General features: G+C 45.6%; 1 protein-coding gene across 2 annotated transcripts in view; it reads left to right on the top strand.

Annotated features, from left to right (window-relative positions):
* The window catches only part of LOC146839017 (protein arginine N-methyltransferase 5-like), a 162,385-nt gene that overhangs the window by 11,300 nt on the left and 129,210 nt on the right, over nt 1–21,875 (top strand). Inside the window, exon 2 of one of the 2 annotated variants that reach the window (XM_085603052.1) lies at nt 15,156–15,257. The exons of the other annotated variant lie outside the window; for it this stretch is intronic. The gene's annotated coding sequence lies outside the window, so the exon portion shown is untranslated. The remainder of the gene's footprint in view (nt 1–15,155; nt 15,258–21,875) is intronic. 2 annotated transcript variants of the gene reach the window in all.

Genomic DNA, 21,875 nt, shown 5'->3' with positions numbered 1-21,875 from the left:
CTCTCTCTTTTTCTCTCTTTTTCTCTCTCTTTCTCTCTCTTTCTCTCTCTTTCTCTCTCTTTCTCTCTCTTTCTCTCTCTTTCTCTCTCTTTCTCTCTCTTTCTCTCTCTTTCTCTCTCTTTCTTCCCTTTCTCTCTTTCTCTCTTTCTCTCTTTCTCTCTTTCTCTCTCTTTCTTTCTCTCTCTTTCTTTCTCTCTCTTTCTTTCTCTCTCTTTCTTTCTCTCTCTTTCTTTCTCTCTCTTTCTTTCTCTCTCTCTTCTCTCTCTCTCTCTCTCTCTCTCTCTCTCTCTCTCTCTCTCTCTCTCAGAGATTCCCTGGGCTAGGATGTGAGGCGCCGCAAAGTTGCCCAACTGGTCGGCACTCGTAAAGAAGTGGTCTAACCGGGAAAGGGACCATGTCTAGCCGAGAAAAATGTATATTGTCGTTGTGTGGGGTGATGCGTACGCCATATGTCTTGAAGCCCCAGGGCGGAAATGAAGTCCCGCAGCCCATACTCTACCCCTCTTACCCGCCCCCGGACTCCCGCCCCTCGCTCGAACGGTCCAGATGAGCGTCCATTACGGCGTTGGTGTCCCTACCTAACAGGAGGGTACCCCATGGGAGGCCAGTCAGTAAAGACCCCAGTCGTGTGTATGTTGAGGAGTGAAGTCCAGGCGGGACGTAGCAGGATCCCAGGACTATGGTTCGGCACTCCCACCTGCCAGCCACTGCGACCAAACATCCCGAGTCGTCTGTCCAGGTGCCTGATATTATTATTGGCAGGGTGTTGCGGATTAGAATGCCCACTCCTCTGGACCCCGACGTGAACCCCGAGTGGGCCACCATTTTATATACCCAAACCTGTCGAGGGCCTCGCAGGTGCATCTCCTGAAGCAGGACCACATCTGGTGATTGCCTTTTCAGGTATTGGAGCACTAGCGTCCGCTTGATTTTGTTGCCCAATGCATTAACGTTCCACGTCCAAACTTTAATACGTGTCTGATCACCCATCATCAACATCTGGTCTCGCACTTATCTGATCACAAATGTCCCACTGTGCCCCGACCGAGCAATTTCGGCATGCAAAAGAACTGTGATGATCTCAAGCAAAACTTAACCCTGAAACAAGAACTCCCCCCCCCCCCCCCCCTGCCGCCCTGCGAGGTGGGTACCAGACCTCCCACCATACAAACATGCAGAGTTCCTGTCGTCCCTTCCGCCCCATATCAAACCTGAAAAGAAAACATGAGCTTGCAGTCAGCAAAGAAGGTTATACATAATTGGCGGACGTTACACCCTACGTGATAAAGCAGCAGAAACCTACCTCATCGTTCCCTACACTGCCGCCACTGCCAGGAGTCACAGGGGGAGCCAACAGCCATCGGAAGCAGCAGCGGGTGCAATCCTCCACGTCGCCGCATCGGGACTCTAACTCCCAGCAGCCCCAGCGGCGGCGTGTCGAGGTGACGCCGTAAACGCGCCAGGTGGCGCCTACAAACACCGCGGAGGCGGGCGGAGCTGCGGGAAAGCAGCAGAAACCTACCTCATCGTTCCCTACACTGCCGCCACCGCCAGGAGTCACAGGGGGAGCCAACAGCCATCGGAAGCAGCAGCGGGTGCAATCCTCCGCGTCGCCGCATCGGGACTCTAACTCCCAGCAGCCCCAGCAGCGGCGCGTCGAGGTGACGCCGTAAACGCGCCAGGTGGCGCCTACAAACACCGCGGAGGCCCGCTTCGCGGGACGCGCGTGGGCGGCGCCGGGCTGAGCCCGGGCAGAGGGCGGGCCGTCTGTGGCTGTTAGAGGCAGGGCTGGGCCACCCCCCTTAACTTCGCTGACCCGGGGGCATCCGGCTGAGAAATAACTTCTGGCTACCCGCATCGACATCCGTTATGGGGAAAAAGACGTCAGCAGCATCCAGAAGACCGGGTAAGGCCAAACAACATGCAGCACCTACTACCCCATTGCCAAGCCTAACGGCCATAGATAAAATGTTGCAAAAAAACAATAGGGGTCGTTGCCACGGCTATTCAGAATACTGAAAGACGCCTCTCGCTCCCACCTAGCCTGCCCTTGTTTATGCACCATGATAACTCCTTTGAAAAATCCCTTGATTCTCTACTTGCTACATCTTATGCGGGGCTTCCGGGCACAGCCACCAAAGAGAACCACACTAATGGAAATATAGTATCTCACGACCACCTGCCCACGGATACTAGGCTATCGTCAACTCCGACTATGTTAGAGCCAAGCCCAAATAGGGACCTGGATCTTCTGCCATCTCCAGTTGACAATTCGATTCACACTGAAGGGATTGACTTATGCCATGACTTTGATGCTTTGGACTCAGGTGGGGATAAAAGCACTAGCGGACTAATGCAAACAAGGGGCCAGAAAGCAAAGAGGCAAAAAGCTAAGAATAAACGGAAAAACATTGAGCCTGTTCAAAATAAACAGAAGGGTGGGAACAGCCAACCACGGAGATCTGTTGCCCCCGTAGTACTAGATAAGGCTAAAGAGGCTGGCCTATCTAGCAGGATGGATTCGTCCATTATAGAAATCAACACAGTGTCAGGGGCTCAGGGATTCTGGGGGAGACTGGAGACACTGATATCTACTCTCTTGGGTCCTCTGAATTTACATGTTTCAAATATAGAAAAAAGGATGAGAGTGCTGACTGATCATGTTTCTAAACTAAGTTCAGGGCGCCATCAAGAAATTTTGCCCTCTTTAGGGGCAACTACCACCACTGATGTCCAAACAAATCAGCCCAAAATGTCTAATAAAACTAATAACAGGGTCCCCTTGCTGCCCCCAATACCAGGCACAAGTAAAAGCCTACCATCTGTGGAGCATCGTGCTAAACGGGTACCCAAACTAACATCCCCCAAGGTTGCCACCCCCATAGCGATGGCTCAAACTGTCTCTAAAAGGAATATGGCACATTTGGGTCAAACCAATACTGATGTCCTACCTGATTCATCCCCCCCCTCACCTAAGCCGGACCAATCTATCTTAACAACTGCTAAGCAAATTCCGGCCCGTATCAGTTTACCCCCAGAGTGTGGACCTTACGTCCTGGTCTTAGCCAATGTCCCTAAGCTAAGGAAAGATCAAGAGGAAAATTTTGTCAGCCTAAAAAACAGAACTCTCCATTGGCTATCTAGACATTGTCAATTTCCGATGGATGGCGCTGGAGAGATTATTCATACCCAAAGAGTGGGGTGGGTGGGCCCCTTAAGGAAAAAGTTTGAAGGGGACTGTATAATTATAAACTTTAAGTCCCCTCTATGGGCCCAATGCACGCTAGCAAAAGCCCCACAGCCCTCCCATTGGGAATATAACACTACACTTCTCCCCCTTGGGTACTTTTATAGGCACCTAATAGATCCTAATCCTAGTCTTGGGACTCATTTCTTGGGACACCGCCAGGACATTAATACTGATTTTAGAATTAACAATCGACGTTACCACCAGGGCCAACATCCTGATACTAGTAATGGCCTTCCATTGGATAACGTGATTGTACCACCTGCACACCAAATGTCATATCCCCCTTTCTTAGTCGTACCCCAGCACATTTCCAGGGTGAGGCCTTATGCAGTGACCAATCAAAATATTTACCCGGATGAGCATGAGAGGAGGTACCTGTATAACGTCCCAACATATAATCGATTTGAACATGCCTTTTCAAACTTAGAGGAACTGGACTGACTGGGGGATAGTGATAGGAACAGTGAACGTGTAGAGGCAGCCGATGCAATTGAGGAACTTTTAGATCCTACAAAAACTGTTATACCTCAAGCCATGGCCGTACAGCCTGCTTTGGTTGAATTCCCAGTCGCATGTGAGGACGTTATAACAATCCCCCAAATTAACCCCAGGCAGATTACTAGGGACAAGCATTTAAGCAGCCCAAGTGGCTGTGATTTGTCAATCCTTAGCTGGAACGTTGCAGGCATAGAATCTAGATTGTCCGACCCTCAGTGGGTCCAGCTATTGGATGGCAAAGATATCATCATGTTCCAAGAGACCTGGGCCGTAGGGAACGTGCACATTGAGGGTTATCATTGTTTTAGTGTGTTTGCCTCTAAGCCTGCCTTTGGTCGTGCAATGGGAGGACTTTTTATTGGGATCAGGATATTGGCGGGTGGTACTTTTAAGGATTTATCATTCGGGAACCCAAATATTCAGGTTCTCGAATACAAGCGAAAGACCAAGATTTATTTAATTAATTTTTACAATAATGATTTTAATTCAATACCAAATAGGAACTATATAGCACTTTCTAATTTATTGGTACACCTTGAAACAAACATGAATATAGGCACAGACGAGAAGTCAGGGATTCTCATTGGGGGTGATTTTAATACGAAGATTCCAGAAAAGCATCGATTAGAGGATAAAAGCTGCCCAGATTCAGCAGACTGTAGAGGTATTGAGCTTGTTAAGATATTAAATGAACACATCCTTAGTAATGTAATGGAAGCAAGCCAATCTCCAAGGATGATTTGTGCCCCAACGCATAGAGGGAGAGATTCACACTAGACGATTGATTTTATTTTCACATCCCCCTACCTAATAGATCGTGTCACTGACTCAAATGTGGTTGAGACATTATATGGAGACCATAACCCCCTTATAGTCACCTTGTACTTGGGACCTAGCCCAGTATATGCTAAATTTAATGGCGCGAGAGACATTACGCCATCAGGTGATGGTCTCCGTCTAAAATGGGGGGGAATTGACTGTGAAGCCCTACTGGATCGTGTAAAAAATTATCACCTCGTATTAATAAACTCTTGCTCATCACCCGACGGGGACTGCCACAGAATAGTCACCGATTTTGGTAAACTATGCGTGGCAATTAAAAATTATTTGTTAGTCCCATTACCTACAAAGGCGAAAGACCCAAGATGGTTCGACTCCGCCTGTTCTATGGCAAATAGGGAACTACGCAGGGTATTAACCATTAAGCCAAGGAATATAGTGGAGGTACAATCAGCTAGGAAATTTTATAAACAAAAAATAGCTGAAAGAAAGGCGGCACTCTTGATGGAACAGTGGGAGTCCCTGGTTGTCAGCGCTAACATGAAGAGCAGTGGGCCATTTTGGACCGCAGTTAGGAAAATGCGCGACATGGGTAAACATCTATCCCCAATTGGCTGCAATATAACCAGTAGCACTTGGGAAGCCCACTTTTCCAATATATATGCTGCTCCCTTTGAAGAAACAATCACCTCAGATCTGGGACAATTGCGAGACCTGCGGATTGATCATTCCGAGGTGGTGATAGCCGTCAGAGAGAGCCTTGGCAACAAGGCCCCTGGACCAGACGGTCTTCCCATAGACATTATAAAGCATAGTCCAGACCTATGGGCACCAATTTTACATAACGTTTTTAACGGTTTGACAAGAGCGCCCATCCCTAAGACGTGGTCTTCTAGTATTATTGTCCCAATTTATAAAAAGGGCGATAGGTCAGATCCAGCTAACTATCGCCCAATCTCGCTTTTGGACAACACTTTAAAAATACTTGGGCGAGTTATTTATAACAGGGTGGTAGAGTGGGCGGAAGATTCTGACCTACTGGATCCATGTCAGATGGGATTTAGGAGTGGGGTGGGCACGGTCGAGCAATGTTTGAATTTAAAACTAATAATTGATAAGTATACCATCGCTCGATCGTCCCCTATATACCTCGCCTTCATGGATCTTTCATCTGCGTTTGATCTGGTAAACAGATCAAAACTGTGGCCCATGCTTCTCAATTATGGACTGGACGAGCCTTTAGTGCATTTCCTGGCGTATCTCCATACTGACCTTAGGGCTCAAGTTAGAATTGGGTCGGGGGGCGAAGTTTCCGGAGCCATAAAAATTGGTAGGGGGGTTAGACAGGGGTGCGTTTTAGCACCCCTGCTGTTTATTATTTACATCAATGGCATAGCAAAGGTTTTAAAACAAGTAACTAGAGATGTCCCAATTGTCCAGGGGCATCCTTTGCCAGTTCTATTATACGCAGATGATGCGGTCCTTATGGCCCGCACCCCTAACGCCCTCCGTTTGCTTGTGAAAAATTTTGTACATCATATGGAGGGATTAGACCTGCGTGTGAATTTAAAAAAATCTTTTGTTATGTCATTTGGACCTGGTAAACGGAAACTTAATACCATCAATATCGGGTCTGATAAACTTGATTATGTAAATTCTTTTATATACCTTGGGGTGGCTTTCGCTGCGAACAACTCATGGAGTGGGCACTTCGCCCACGCCACGAGTAAGTTCTCGAAGGCCATCAACTCAATATTGAGTCTTCCACGCCCTCAAAAATTAGGTGCAACCAGTGCTATTTTAACATTTTTTAGATTGCAGTGTATCCCTGTTGCCACTTACGGGGTTGAAGTTTGGGGCCCTGCTAAAAACCCCGGTATCCAACGAGAAGAGACTCGTTTCTGTAGGAAAGTATTGGGTGCCCCAATTTCGTCCTCTGAACTTATTTGTCACAAAGAGTTGAACCTCCCTTATATCAGCGACTTTATCAGAAGTAGACCAGCCTTATTCTGGTTGAGAATCTGGAGGAACAATGCAGCCTCCTTAACACAATGCAGCCTCCTTAACACAAGATATAATTAGAGATTGTCTTAAATGTGACCACGGTCTCTCAATTCCATGGCTTGCTGGAGTCCTAAAATTACTAAGTGCCGTGAACAAAGGAGATCTCTTCTCGGATCCCTCCAGAATCGGATGCCAAGATAAGGTAGAGGTTAAACAAGCACTATATGCACTCTTTGAAACTGAAAGGATGGAAAGGGAAATATCCAAATCAACTGTTGTCAGATACATGGAGGATGACCTGCCCAGGCAACCCCTCCCACTTTATCTCACTCTTCCTATGTCCAGCTGGGAGAGGTCTCTGTTATTTCGATTAAGGGCAGGCTCCATAACATTTCTGTTGGGCTTCCCCTTGGGTTATAATCACACTACAGAACGTAACCCCTGCCCCTGTGATGGTACCAGCAAACAGAATGATCTGCACTTTTTATTTTTCTGTAAATTTTATCTAAAATACATTAACTGGTTCTTAACACCTTATTTTAGAAAACAAAGACCCCTCTCCTTGGAGGAGTCCCGCTTGATGTTACTCTCCCTGGATACAGAGGAACTGACCTTTCGTACTAGTACCTTTTTAAGATTAATAATCCGTGTACGTAATATGATGGAAAACCCCTGAAAGATTGCTGTCTTAGTTCCCTTTTTAATTTTTAAAAATATTGTATTTTATATATTGTATTAATGAACTGTTTTTATGTCTGTACTTTTATGAATTCAAGTAATTCGAATAAAGGTCTTTTGATTGATTGATAACCATTGTCTAGTAACCCCTAGTCAACTCCCCAAGTCCCCCCCTGCCCCAGCCGGCTGAAGTGAGTTCATGTCCCAAGCATTGTGTCCAGTGCGCCAGACATCTCCCATTTGGGCAAGAAAGTTCGGCCCCTCGAGGCTTGCAGCAGCGCCCACTTACCGCTTCTCGGGTTCCGAGGCCTTAAAACGCAGCATAGTCCCCATTAGCTGGGCCCATTTTGAGCATTGTCGCGGTTGTCTGTAACGTTAGTGTCCTTCATCGCCGCATCTCGTCTCGGCGAGGTCTGTCCAGGTCCGCGCCGGCCCCTGCTCCTACCCACTGACCGCCATCCTTCCAGCCAGTCACTCGAAAAAATAAGACTTACTGCCATCTAGGATCTTGACAAGCAGGGAAGAGCATCATGTACTTCACGCCTTGTTCCCGAAAAGCTCTCTTCACTCCTTCAAATGACCGGTGGAGGCGCTGAACGTGGTAAAGTCAGGGAAGAAGCAGATGGTGGGGTTATCAAGCTGGAGATCCCTGGTCACCCTCGATGCGTGTAAGATGGCATCCCAGTCCCTATAGTTCAGGATCCGAGCGATTATTGTACATGGTGGGGCCCCTGGCTTGGTCCTCCCTCCAAGTGCTCGGTGGGCCCGTTCAACAGAGAAAAAATTTGATAGGCGTTTCGGTTTCAAGGGATTAAGTCTTCAACGAACCAGTCCGTGGATTGCCCCTCCATTCCTTCCAGAACCCCCACTATGCGGAGGATGTTACGCCGCGCCCGACCTTCCTGGTCCTCCAGCCGGGCCTGAATGTCGGACTGGTTTCTCGTTAAGGCGGCCACTTGTTCTTCCAGTCTCTTTTGTTTTGGATTAGAGACTGCCTATCCCCGTCTCAGCCACTGCAATCTTTTCAGACATCTTGCGGAAGTCGGCCCGCAGGAGGTTGCCCTCCTCCGTCACTGAGTCAAGCTTGGGCTCCAAGGTGGCCCGCTGGTCTCTTGACGCGCCCATGATGTCCCTGAGTGACGGGTCTGGGTCATTGTCCACTGGTTCCCCCTGATGGCTGCCACCTGGAGTTCCATCCCCCCTGCCCATGGCTACTGTATACTTGTCAATATGATTAGACTGGCCTTGTCCTGGTGGTCTGGTGCGGCTCATGTTGGGGGTGGCCGGCTGCTCTTGTGCGCAGCAGTAGGTGTCTCTGGCGCTCTTTCCGTGCCCCTGTGAAATGGGCCCGAATCCGCCAGTGGCCACGCGTAGCTGTGAGTTCTGCCGGCCCGCTCGGACCTTCCTGGAGCCTCTGGGGACCAGCGCCGTCACCTCAGCCGCCTCGCGCCTTTTACCTTGTGCTCCTGCCCAGGAATGTGCCTGGCCGGGGGCCACTGCTGCTCACCCTCTGCGGTATCTCACCAGGCGTGCGCCATCTCGCCAGGGCCTCCGCCCTAATCGATGCCCAGGATCCAGGCTCCTCAGGTATCTCGGGGAAGCCGTGTGTTCCGTCACCCCAGTCGCTGCTCGCCTTTTGCCCTGCACTGGTGCGCTCTTAGCTGGGGGCTGTCGATTCTCACCCCCCTCGTATGCCGTCTCACTAGGGCCACTGCCCTCGTGTAGTGCCCGGGGTTAGGCTCCACGGCAGTCTCGGGGGAAGCCACAGCCCCCGGGTCCGATGTGCAGGCAGTAACACTTTCCGCCGCCTTTCTTTAGGGAGGCTGCACACTCTCCAGTGGGGGAGCTGCCACGTAGCTCGGTGCTCCACACTCTGCCGGGCACTGATAAGTGGCGCGCTACAGGGATAGTGCGTCCCTCACTATCTTCCGCCGCTGTTGTCGGACCCCCGGGTTACTTGGGGGACGTCTACTGTGCAGCCCGCAGTCTGGTCCCGCTACCGCCGAAGTTCTAGCGTGCGGGTGCCATTTTATCGTCGGCCGGGCCGCATGGAACGAGCGTTAAGGCGCTTTCAGGGGTCGCCTTAGATCTACTGCGGGTCCCGCCGCCTCCTGATGGCTTCCGATGCCGCTGGTCACTGCGTTTTTGCAGGATAATGCCGGATTTGGGGTGTGTGAAAGCTGACTGCTAGCGCAGCTCTGTCAGTGCGCGGCCATCTTCGGTGGCTGCAAGCCACGCCCCCAAAATATGGCTCTTTTGACCCTCAGAAAATAGAGGCAGTAGAAGCCTAATTGCATAGGTGCAGATCTAGACAATCCATGTTTGATTCCTTGGGGTTATGGAAGAAGGAAGTTATAGAAAGGGGGAGGAGGGCTCAGGCTCTGTCTCAGAAGGCAGTACGGGAGTCAGAGAAACGAGAATTGGCAGAATTATAACAAGAAAAGGTGGCTTAGAATATTGCCTGTTTAGATGGAGAACACCGGCTAAATGCCTCTGGCCAGTATCCTATGCGATATACCCCCTTGGTACAGTCAGACCACCATGAGGACGAATTACTCCTACATCCCGCGCCGTCGCCATATCACGTCCCTCCCCCTCTACCTCCCGCTGACGGACAACAACTACCGACGCTAACGGACAACAACCTCCCGATCCAGACTTGCGTCCCGACCATACAGCTCCACCCCTATCTATCTCTCTCTCTGGTCTCGAACACTCAGTAGATGCTAGGTTACGCACCCCCCCGCCCTACTACAGACGAGACACACGCTTTAGATCAATCAACCCATACATATTTGGAAGACAATTTTACCCCAGATCAAATACGTAAGATCTGTTCAGCCTACCCAAACCACTTGAAAAATTATTTTGCCTGTAGATACGCATATGAAGTGACTACCTTATATGAGGGACGCCATAAGGTTGCACCAGAGGACTATGTTGGAAGGCTATACCGTAAAGTGACAGAAGGTGGAGCAAGTGAGGAGGAACGAGATGCCTTGTTTGCGTTTATGCTACAAATGATGGAAGAACTAAGGAGGGATCAAGAGGAAGGGAAAGAAAGTGATAGTGGTGCAGTGGGTAATGGCGCCAATGAGAGGCGGCCCCGGCCAGAGGGGCTGGAACACATGACGGTATAGATAGCCCAGATGCAAAGAGCAGGACATTGTACAATTTGGTGTATACACTCCTTTGCTCCGAGCAGACATTCTGGCTTTTAAGAAGGATTTACCAGACCCCCAGGAAATATCCTGCCGCCTTCTATGAGGAACTAGACTTGTTGTCTCCACCTATACTATGACGCTAGTGGACATAGACCAGTTTTTCTGACTAATTCTTCCCCTCAACCTTTGGAGACCCATTAGAAAGGTGGATGACGTAACTCTTTTTCACCATACTTGGGTAGACTTAGACAAAATGGATAGAGACAGAAAATCTGGCGAACGACCAGCAGCTGCCATCTTGGCTCTTCCAGCCCTTTTAGTGAAAAAAACTGTCAGTCCCGGCTCGAAAGGTGGATTGGACTATTATTAATGCATGCAAACTGGCTATAGCGGACAAGACACCGCTACTGACACCGGATGTCACTTATTGGTCCAAACATTTGTAAAAGGCTTATTGACTCCCATTTCCATGAAATTGCAGAATAGTGAAAGTACATGGCCCTCATCTACCCTAGCTCAAATATTGACAATGGCACAATATTATGAAAATTTGCAGAGTAAAATTGAAGAAGAAAAAGAAAAGACTTAAAAGAAAAGGTCATGCTTTCCGAAGTCTTTCATCACACACAGGGAAGGGGAGGTTACAGAGGCACATACACTTCTGCTCCCACTTCACGGTCTCTGGGCCCCACATGGCACCAGTCCCATGATCAATGCGCTTATTGTAAAGAGACGGGCCACTGGCATGCCGAGTGTCCACTTTTACAACACCAGATGGCAGGTAGGGGACGGGGTGCCCCCAGAGGCAGGAGCAGAGGAGCACCACCATCCTCCCATGGACATCGTTCAAATGTCTTCGACAATACCCGACAGGCTAATGCCCAAGATTTTACTGTTGATCGATTCTCCGATCTGGACTATGCATGAGACAGCCAAGGACAGGGGAGGGAACCAGTGGAACTACTTGTTGACCAAACAGGCCCCTATATCACAGCTAAAGTGGTTGGCACCGAGGGTAAATTTTTGGTTGACACTGGGGCCTCTAGGAGTGCCCTGTCCAAGAAACTGATTCAGAGGGCACCCCTGTCTGGCTTATCTGTCACTTCTGTAAGATTTAATGGCACGCCCTCTATTAACCCACTGTCCTCGGAAATACCCCTTGACATTCATGGTAACACTGTTATGGCCTCCTTTCTATTATTACCTAACTGTCCAGATAATTTACTGGGTCTTGACCTCCTGAAACATTATAGAGCCATAATTAGATGGTCTCCTGACTCAGTTCGAGTCGTATTGTTTGACAACGATTGCGACTCTGGTTATGAGTTCCGCTTATATCGCCTTCTTAACTCTCCTGACTCCCAGTTACAAGGCCTGGAAAAGTTACCAAACACTTTGTGGGCCACTTCTGACACCGATGTAGGACGCATAGTTATGGACCCTGTGTGCATCACGGTCCGGGCCAATGCGCCTTTACCCCGACTTCCCCAGTACAAAATATCTTTAGAAGGTGAACCAGCGCTGTACCTCAATATACAGGACATGAGAAAACTCGAGTGGTTGAGGCGGTTCGCTCTAATGTGTGCAACAGTCCTATTTTACCTGTTTTGAAAATGTTCTTCTGACTGAGAGTATACCGTTTTGTTATTGACCTTCGGGCCATTAACAAAATTGTAATACCTCAGTTCCCAGTGGTATCTGACATCACCACCATTTTGACCATGATTCCCTCAACAGCTACCACCTTTACAATTATTGATCTCAAAAATGCCTTCTCCATTCCCATCCACCCTGACTACTGCTACCTTTTTGGATTCACCCTTCGAAATAGAGCCTACCGCTTCGGTCGCGCTCCTCAGGGGTTCACGGAAAGCCCTAGCATTTATAGCCAAGCCCTAAAAGCTTAGCTGGACCAAATAACCTTCCTAAGGGCACTGTCTTGATCCAGTATGTTGATGATATATTGTTAGCAGCAGACACGCCAGCTCTTGCCCGCACTGCCTCCCTTGTCACTTTGCATTTTCTTGCATCCAATGGTCATAAAGTGTCCAAAAGCAAACTTCAGTATTGTAAACAGAAGGTGAGCTATCTCGGCCACCTACTGTCTAAGGAGGGACGTACACTCACACCTGACCGTATTCATACCATATTACAACTACCTGTTCCTACCACACAAAGACGTTCAGGCACTTATTGGCCTTACCTCTTTTTGTCGGCAGTGGATTCCGAATGTTTCCCTTATAGTCAAAGAACAAACAAAGGGTCCTGGCTCCAATCAGTAAGGCTGAACCACTAATATACCAAAATAACAAAGAATTGCCAATACTGATATTACGTAAAAGATTTACTTCACTAGTGCATAGAAAAAACCTGGCACACCATCAAGCCATATTTTGCTTATTTTAAATTTATTATAGCAATTTTTTATACTTTTCAGTTCAAAATTATTACTTTTTTTAAATATACCACAAAACGTTATCAAAAGAGCCACAAATAGACATTTTAATGTACCCAGCCATACCATTTTTAAATACAAAAAGACCACACTCATTGCATCATTCCTACTTTCTGCTCACATACTCCATTCACCAAACATTTATAACCCACACTAAACAAGAAGCATACATAAAGCCTCAACCTGGCCAACCGGACCTGATTGCATCAATTTTAAATGCCAGGGATAGTAACCAAACATAAGCCACCTATTTAATACAGTAGTCCTTTCCAGTGCACTATAGAGGAAATAACATAACCTTTTTTGAAATATGAATGCAATTTACAGTGCACAAAGACAGCCACAAAGATTAAGCAAAGATTGTTTGGCAAAAAACACGCACGGTCGACGCGTTTCGAGCCCGCTTCTTAAGGGGCTCTCTTCTGGACCAAAATGACTGAAATACATAAGATAGCAAAGTCTTATTACCTAAATACACAAGTGCTTATTCAGCAATAATCAGCAACATACCATTACCAGTGTATGCTTGGTTACCTCAAGTAAGATGAACCTCAATCCGCTAATGATTAAAGAAGTCTGATTACCGCCAGACCTGTTACATCAATAGAGCAAATACATTAAATTGCTCTTTTTTTTGTATATTTAAGACAAATGTTGACACCCACACTAATAAGGAAACAGCTAAATAAAATAAGGAACAAGCTGAGAAAAATAACCAGAGACCCCCTAATAAATCAGACTTCCAGAGGAAAATGCTAGAGTATTTGAAAATGGTAATTGAGAAGAAAATGTACTGAATGCTCTGGCAAACCCCTTCCAGTTAAAGGATGAATTATTAGATACTGAAATAGAACAGATGGGTAAAGTAGGATTTAGACCGAATCATGCCATATTGGATGGATGCTTCCATTCCTTGTGGATAAATATAGAAAGCCTAAAGGAGGCTAACTATATGTAGTATACTTAGATTTAACCACAACATTTGCTTCAATAGGCAAACATATTATTGAAGAAAATGGACGTGTGACGATTGATCCCTCTCACCGTTTTTTTTACCCTAGTATCCCCTGCAAACCTCAATTTTTAGCTGAGAAAATCATATTTTCCTCCCGATTCTCTGTGGCAAAGTTTTGGGATAGCCAGGCCGAGGCAAATTTCCACTCGCCCAGCATTCCCCCAGGTCTCCAAATAAAAAGGGCACCTCACTTGTGTGGGAGGCTCAAGTACTGCCAACAGGGAAGGGTCCAACACTTATTGTGGCGACATCAAAATTATTTATCACAAAGGACCTGGTTTTACCAGGGGGCTCCTGCGTTTTTTGTCCCAGGCTAGGTGACCTCTATTGAAACCTACCAAACCCAGACATTTCTGAAAAGTAAACACCCGAGGGAGTTCAGAGAAGGGTGGCTTGCATGGAAGTCCGCCCCCCCCCCCCCATCGTTTTCTTACCGATGGGCTTTAAATGGTGATCCTCGACCCATGCATTATGATTAGAACTGGGTTTAGTGAACAACTTTAAAATGTTACTGACACTGTATAAAACCAGCTCTGATTCCTAAAGATATCTAATGTGTAATCAATCCTATTGAGACTGCTCTGGATGTAAACTGGAATAAAGCGGTTTCTAGGATAGAGCTAAAGCTGAATGTTTTAGATATAAATCTGGAGTGGTCGTTGTTATATAACAAATCTCTGATGAAGATTACTAAGCATGTCTTGTACAATTGCGATTTAACACCATGTACAAACATATCTAGATATTACTATGTGGCAAACCCAGAACGGAATGGTGTTCCTTGTAGATAGTGTCAGAATTTGTATTAAAAAGAAACAAGAAGTTCAATGTAGAAAAGGAGAATGGGGCAAATAACACTGCAAATAAAATTGAATCTTAAACATAGCATTAATCCTCCACTGACATTGAATCTATTATGAAGAACTTAATACTACAGCACGTATATGTTTTTTGCACTGTGAAAGATGGAAACGTTTGATAATGGTTGTGCGAAAACTATTACCTATGACAGACTACATCTTCAATTGTGAGCCCAGTACTGTAGATCCTAAACGTGGAGTCTTTTTTGGTAGTATGTTTAGGAACTTAAATGAAATATTTGGTCATGTTATAAATTGAATGGTTTAATTTTAGCTATTGGAGTTTAATACAAAGTATGTTGATGGCGTTGCCTTGGTGGCAATTGAATGTTTATAATTTTGTTTTTTTATTGATTAAAGTGTAACATAAGATATATCAATGATTTTAATTACAGTACATTCTATTTGTTTATTTGCATAAATCAAACATTTATTAAACTTGTAAATGCAGGCCTTAAGGAACAGCATTGAAGGATTGCATCGTAGCACGTCGTCATCCTGTGGTCTTTAATTGGCCTCACGATTCCTGTACGAAGCCAACCACACCTACAGGGTAAGGCATAGGAGAAGCCTTATTGCTGCATTGCCCATGATAGGTACACATACCCACAAGTGGAAAGCGACCATGACACACTAAATTGCTGCTTCCCAGTTTCTGGTGTAAGCCTAATAGATGTGAACATCATTTGGTCTCTTAGAAGCTAATGTTGAAGCCCAGTCCCAGGATACTCGGATGGATACCGGCTTACTATGTCTTTTCAAACATGCACGGTGCAGGTTGTCCAAATAAAATCATAACTATCTTAAAAGCAGAAAGTCTGGCTGACCGAGGAAACTAACATTTTCCAAAATACTTTGAAACTGAACGAGATCCTCAAAATCATGTCTGGCTTCTGCCCGCTTTAATGATCGAAACATAAATACTAACTCCACCTATCTTAATGTACCATCATGTAACCTCTATGCAGAACATGACAAGGATTGTCACTAGATGAAAAAATCATTTTCGCCAGCTCGTAGCCTAAGACATAAGACAACTAATGGGGGACACTATCTTGGCCATTTGAAGAAGGAATATAAAAGCTTAATCTAGCATAAGAACACACTGCCACAACATAAAAACTGAGAATGGATGCTACCTGCATTAAAAGAACATAATTCCAGGAAGTACTAATAAATAGTTAAATGGGGTTCCAGTGCTAGTTAACAAAATTTTGACCAGTGAATGGGGGGTAGGGGAGCAGAAAGTTGTTATGCTTTTCCACCTTGTATAATAGCAGTAATGCTCCAGAGAGTAACTTTAGTGATCAAAGAGGGAAGCTCTATCTCCAGGAATAAAAATCTGACAAATTTGAAGAAGAGGTAATTTCCTCCCACAAAAAGAACAAGACTCCAGGTCTTGACAAAGTCCCTACCAATGTTTATTTTTAAAAAGACGCTTTTTGAAACTGGAAATTAGTTCAAAAGTTGAGGGCCTAGATAGGCAAAAGAATGGCCTTTCATACAAGACAGGTGAAATCTCGGCACAATAATCCGAGTCTTTTGGGAGGATCTCAGAGGACAGGATGAGTGATATGGATGGACAAAATCCATAATGTATTTGGGACCAACTCCAGCTTTTGCCTTAAACATGTAGCATAAAGCTTTAAACTTAATGCGATTCGAGACAGTAAGCCAGTGCAGCTCACAGAGAAGGTTAGAAACTGAGGCAAATTTGGGTAATCGGTGGGAAACCCCATCAGACGCATTTTGCACAGGCTGCAATCGATGAATAGTGGATTTATCGGCTCCCAGGTATAGCACATTGCCGTAAACCAATCTAGAGATAATGAGAACTTGAATCACTGTCCTTTGTGCAGAAAAGGGGATCAGCCAAAGGATCTTTTTTTAGCCATTTAAGTACCGCAAAGCAAGTGTCCGTCACCTTAGCCACTTCTGGTTTTATAGATAATGATTCATCCACAAAGTCCTGGTTCAAAAGGTGTAGGTGCAACACCTAAAGCCCGTGGTTCCCAAACTGTGCACCATGGCGCCCTGGGGAGCCGCCAAACCTAGCCGCGCACCAAGCACTTTAATGCATTTAATGTTGAAGGGTCTGTTGGCTTCAGTTAAACTAATTAGACTTAAACGCATGATTTCGATTATTTGTAAATGACATGCCTAAAGCTGAAAACGTAGTACTTAATTTATAGCATGTCGAGGGCGATGACCTCCATATTTTACTGGATCCCCACGTTCCAACACTCCCAAAGTAAGCGGAAGATGCCTGGATTTATTTTTAGACTCGTTAATATTTTCGTTTTTTCCAAATATATTTTACACCAATGCAAGTTATCCGGTAAATACAGTTGTCCCGTCTATTAAACATATTCAGTAATATTAAGTGTTGACACTTGAACCATAGGTACTTCTAGTACATATTTCTTTCAGTACACACACAGGCCTGCTCTCTCCTTGAGCACAGGGAAGTAAAACACAAAATGCAGCATAATACCAACATTTAGACGCAAAAAGGAGGGGCGTTTAAAAAAAAAAAAAGGAATTTCTTTGGCTTGCATTGATTTGGAGGCAATTTTAGGGAGGAGACAGGAAAAAAAAGCTGTATGTGGTTTAAAAAACGTGAGTCACCTTGCTGAGACGGGTGTGTTGGCACGTATGACATGGGTGGAAATGGAAGTGCATGCAAATATTCTTCAAGCGCAGAAACACTTCAGGATCGGTCCTGAAGAAACAAGAGGAACCATTCCAGGACCACACCATCGAGACTGAATACCACCAGACCATCCAGTAGGATGGGATGAGACCGTGTCAAAGGCAGCGCTGAGATCTAATAGGATGAGTGTTGCAGTTTCTCCCTCATCCAAACGCTGCCTTAGCAACAAGGTTACCACCAAAAGGTTGAATTCTGTCAAGTAACCCGCTCTAAAGCCGGCTTGAGCAGAATGCAGGAAGTTCTGGGCTTCCTTAAGAGGTTAGCGAACCATTAACATGTTTCTTCAGGATTTTAGAGAAGATGGGCAGCAAAGAAATACGCCAAGCATTGGACAAATTAGTGGGGTCTAAATTTTCTTTTTTTAAGAGAGGAAGGACCATTGCGTGTTTCCACTTCTGGGGAAACACACCTTCTTTCAGTGAAGCATTAAGAAGGTCCATAATCATGAATCATAGTCCCAATATTAGAAAGAGGATCCTGGGAACTACCGTCCAATATCCTTGCTGAACAGGGCAGGCGATATTTATGACCTGCTCTTGCTCAACCGCATTCGGGATTGGGTCAAGGATTACCAAATCCTGTTAATCCTGAATGCACGCTTCAGATCTGGATGTTGAACAGTGGATGGCAGTGGTGTTATACTTGACCTGTATGAGTTCTGTCCTGATATAAAGGTCAATCTTGTTTTTGACCTTCATTGACCAAAAGTATGCTTTTGATTCAGTAAACAGAGATTTGCGTCGGTCAACTCTAGAGTAAGTAATGCAGTGGAAATTTCTCATTGCCTTCAAGTTTTCCATAAGAGTATTATATGGTCAGAAATGGCTGAAAGGGAGAACGTACCCAATTTCTTTCTATTAAACTGGGCATTTGGCAAGGCTCCTTCCTGGCCCTTATATTATTTAACCTATATATTAATATGTAATACCTCACCAGCCCAGATCAGGATGGAATTTGCGTTAAAAGACCAATTGATCATACAGAAGGCCAGTCTAATAAAATATCTTCACTCCACAAGGACAGCCGAGCAAGGATCACTGAAAAATCTTATCTGGCTCGAAATCGCATGCCCGTGCAGCGCTTGCCACTCAAATATTTGGTCACACGCACTCTGCAGCACAGATGCAAACAGGTTCGGTGGAGCTGTGGAACTCCAAAACTACCACACGCACGTTCTAAAGCAATTCTGAACAGAAAAGCAAAAATCTAATCAGATCAAAGAGCTTTTTCCAAAAGAAATTATGCCAATCTGGTCCTAAGTAGTTATGATAGTGAAGGTCCACAAAAATATATCCTGGAATCATTTTCTTCCTACTATGAAACAAAATATCTGCAGCTCCGGATGGGCTCTTTTTTGTCATTCTACTTCTCTCCCCCAGGGGCAACCAAAAGAGTTTAAAACATGCGATTATGTGGATTTTTCCGGGAATCGTTAACCCACTTGCTATTCATATGCGCCATACTACTTTGAAGATCGCCGAATACCGCTTCGGCATCTGTAGATTAAGGAATGGCTACTGACATTAGCATCTGCCGTTCGCTTTCTACGGAACAGTGCTCGGGCGCAAGTTATCACTAAACCTGTAAAATTCCTAGAGAATACAGATAAGCGACTAAGAAATAATCCAGAAGTACAAGAAGAAAAGGTTGCACCCTCAAATTCCTGCAGCCCCAACGTTAACCCCCACACAGAAATACATTTTCGCTTTTTATAGTATTGGTTTTTATCCAAGTAGTCTGGACAGAACCTTCAAGCTTGCACATGGGTAAATGTTGAAGATTTGTACATTTTGTATTTTTTTTGTTTGTATATATTGCGGTGTCATTTTAACCAGAGAGCACTTTGTTACAAGCGGTTTACCAAAACGTATTTTAATTATTAACGGTACCATCATTGACGGAGCCCGCTAGAAGATTTAATGTCTTTGTCTAATTGTTTACATTACTGTAAAAAAGAGGTTCTGACCATTATTTAAATGTTAGCTGGCACTTTTGAACTTTGATAGACTTGGTTGTCTAAAGTATTTTTAAACTGAATATTAATGAAATGGGTAGCTTTTCTTTGAAACTGGAAGCAGTTGTTTCAACACTGGGAGGAGAGACAATGGCAAAGCATTTGTTTGCAGACTACGCTGTACGAGTAACAACAAAGAACGTATGACTTAATGTTTTCAAAACTAAGTTCATGAACACAAGGAGGAAATTGAGAAAAGCCTTTACAACTCCTGTCGTCCAGCAAGCCACCTCCGAATATTTGGGTATTTGCTACGACCAAAAAATGACAGTCATGGCAAATAGAGAAAAATGCAACCATCATAGCACAGAAGGCAAATTTATTCCTGCAATGTAAGAAGAATATTGAAGCCTCCCTATTAAAGCCTGTCCTTAAAATATATAGGTCCAAAGCAGTAGTGTCTGTTCTTTACGAATCCGCATTGTGGAGTATCGACAAGTCAGTCTTCCAAAGATTGAACACCACTTTCTAAGGTTTCTAAGGTTACTGCTTGACCCTGGTACCCCAATGGCAGCACTGAGATTTGAACTGGGGGTACATAATATCAAATAACTTGTACATCTAAAGTTTTTTCTCCTTTGGGCAAGTCTGTGGACTAACTTGGCAGAGATTGCCTACTAAAATTCAGCTCTAGACATATTAAATAAGGGTGGCAAAGAAGGTAAATGGTTTCAGCGTGTGGCGCTCACGCAGAAATCCAGTTTTGGTTGACTCCGCAATAAATAAAACCAGCATTAAAGGTATTTAGCAAAATTGTTGGATAACTGAGCTTGTTTTGATTAAAATACAGCAAGTGAAGGAAGCTTGAAGTCTTTATATCTGGACTTTAACCACTGTAAACTAGAAAACTTCCAGATATATCTAATCCACCATGAAGCTAAGAGAGGACTGTTATGTTCAGCTTGGGCACCTTACCAGTCCAAACATATACCAAGAAATGTAGTGGAAACTAAGATAAGACTGACCTTTGCACTTGCACTTTAGGTGGATGTGAATCTTTTTATTTAACATTCAAAGAATTACAGATACTTGAAAGACATCATTGCTTGTGCACTCTCCATACATGGTGACTAGACAAATTAAACACAAGTTCTCGCCACGTGCATGGTGGACCCTGCACCCGTCCTAGACACAGCCGCAGCGCCTGATTAAGCATAAAAAATAGCTTTCATTTCTGGTTGTCGAATATGTCCCTGTTCGGGAACTGCTTAGTGCCGAAAGTTCAGTGGTGAAGTCCTTCTGTTGGTACCATATGGACTGCCAAACAGACATAGTAAAATAGGACAGTTAATCCCCAACGATCCCAACTCAGCCCGGCGCTAGTGGTGGCGTCCCCTTTCCCCCTCATTTTGCCTTCTCCATACACCTCGTCCAGCATAATAGATGGCTTGTTATCCCCTTATAGCGATACACATCCCCCCCCCCCCCATTACTATTGATGCAAATCAATACATGCAGGGGACTTTAAACATAACACATGAAACAGCGCAGGCACGCCCGTTTGCAAACTCCAGTGCTTACCCTGGACCCATGCCTCTCCCCTCAGATTGTCCCCGCATATGCTCCTCAACCCCCTGGAGTGCCTGGAGCAGACCTTCCCATCGAGCGGCTATTGGCTCCTTTCTTAGGCCCAGCGTTTCCTCCCTTCTAATGGCAGTCCTTCTGCCCTTGCCCAGGCATAGATAGTGTCGCCATGCCTGTACATGGGGTGGTTCCTGCGCCTTCCACCTTTTGGTGAGCAACCGTTTGGCAACCGCTATTCCCAGGTCTAGGAACCAGGATGTCACCTTCATGGCCGGTGTTCTACGAAATTGGTTTAGTAGGTATACCTCCCGTTCAAAGGGCAAGCTACGGCCAGTACTTGTATGTAGCAGCTCGTTTATCCTGCTCCAATAAGTGTATATCCTCTGGCAGCTCCATAGCATGTGGATCAGCCCCACACCAGGTTCCATACATCTGGGGCACACTGCGTCCATACGGTGAAAGTACCTGTTGATGGCCTCCGGTGTAAGGTATGCCCTGTGTATGATGAACAACTGGATCTGTCGGAGCCTCCTATTCCTAGGGATGCGCACTGGGCCCTTCAATACCCTTTCCCACTCCTTATCTTCTAATGGCTTCCCTAGGTCTGTCTCCCACTTGTGTCGGAGTGGTTCTAATGTGACCGCTGCATGCGTGCATAAAGACCCTGCAAACCAACGTACCAGGTGCCTACCTCGTCCCATAACGTGGAGGTACTGTATGGTGAGATGTTGCTTTGGTTCTGTGGACATGTCCCCCCCATCTAGCCGTCAGCGTTGCAACTAAAGAGCGGTGCACAAGGAATTGTCCTGGCGGCAGCCCCCCTCCTCCACCAACGAGTCATACGGTGCCAACGAGCCTTCCCGGTACAGATCTCCTAGAGTCTGTATGTCTGCATCCTTCCAACACTCCAAGGCCAAAGG

This window comes from Triturus cristatus, chromosome 4_2, assembly GCF_964204655.1.
Source record: "Triturus cristatus chromosome 4_2, aTriCri1.1, whole genome shotgun sequence".
NCBI lineage: Eukaryota > Metazoa > Chordata > Amphibia > Caudata > Salamandridae > Triturus > Triturus cristatus.
Note: the sequence above shows the minus strand (reverse complement) of the source record. Positions and strands in the feature narration are given on the sequence as shown.